The sequence below is a fragment of the Asparagus officinalis genome, chromosome 4 (assembly GCF_001876935.1).
Source record: "Asparagus officinalis chromosome 4, Aspof.V1, whole genome shotgun sequence".
Taxonomy (NCBI): Eukaryota; Viridiplantae; Streptophyta; class Magnoliopsida; order Asparagales; family Asparagaceae; genus Asparagus; species Asparagus officinalis.
The window spans coordinates 2,367,193-2,368,199 of NC_033797.1; positions in this window are offsets into that span (position 1 = coordinate 2,367,193).

The window sequence follows — 1,007 nt, forward strand, 5'->3', positions numbered from 1 at the left end:
GGCTTTTGGAAAAACCTTATAAATGGTATTAAGCATGTAGAGTAAAAAGTCCAAAAATGGGATTTTGATTTGTTTTGTTCTTTCACATGAATGCTCTTCATCTAATGTTTCATGACAAATTTTGAATTATCATGTTTCAAACTTCTTACTCTTGTTTATTAGGTTTTTTTTAATAGTTCAAGGGGTTTCATAGAATTTAAAAACATAAAGAGGGCTTTCTCTTATTTATAATCTTTAAAGGGATTTTGTGCAAAAGCCTACAGTTCCCGGGTCCAGTGAAATTTATAATTGAATTTTTGGGTAAGAGATCTCCACAAAGGAGAAAAGGAGAAATTATAAGGAGGTTTCTTTTGTCATGGTTATAGCGTATAGGAATAGTTTTCAAGTGTTTTAGCTACGCCTTTCACTTACTATTAATCTGAACAGAACTTTCCTATATAGGAGTGGGGCGTTCTGAACCATAAAATGGATGGTAAAAGCTTTCGGTAACGTCATTAACAGTTTACTATATAAGTTGATTTTTGTGGATTAGTTGGGCATTGTCTTATTACGTAAGCGGCCTCCAGACTTTTTGGGATCAAACATTTTGATTAAGAGATAATATCAAATATTCTAGAATGGCGAGAGATCGCTTCTAAGACTTTCGGACGGTATAGATAGAACTTCGACATAACATATTATAACTAAAGAGTTTAAGGTTTTACATCTTTATTGTATTTTACAATATATGTTAACAAGTTGCTTTTATTTCGGCTAAATGGCACTTAAATACCTATTTTTTTAATGTTCTATGTTGTAAAAAGAAGCACTTTGATATCTTAAATTGTAAGAAAAGGGATAGCACTTTAATAGCCTAAGTTATAAAGATGACACTTAAATACCCTATTGTTGTTAGAACTCAAGAATTGATTCAAAGGAATACTGGAAGGGTTTTATTGATTGATAGCAAACGAAGGCTATATATAGCCAGTACAAAATAACTAAGAAAGTAAATAGCTAACCACATC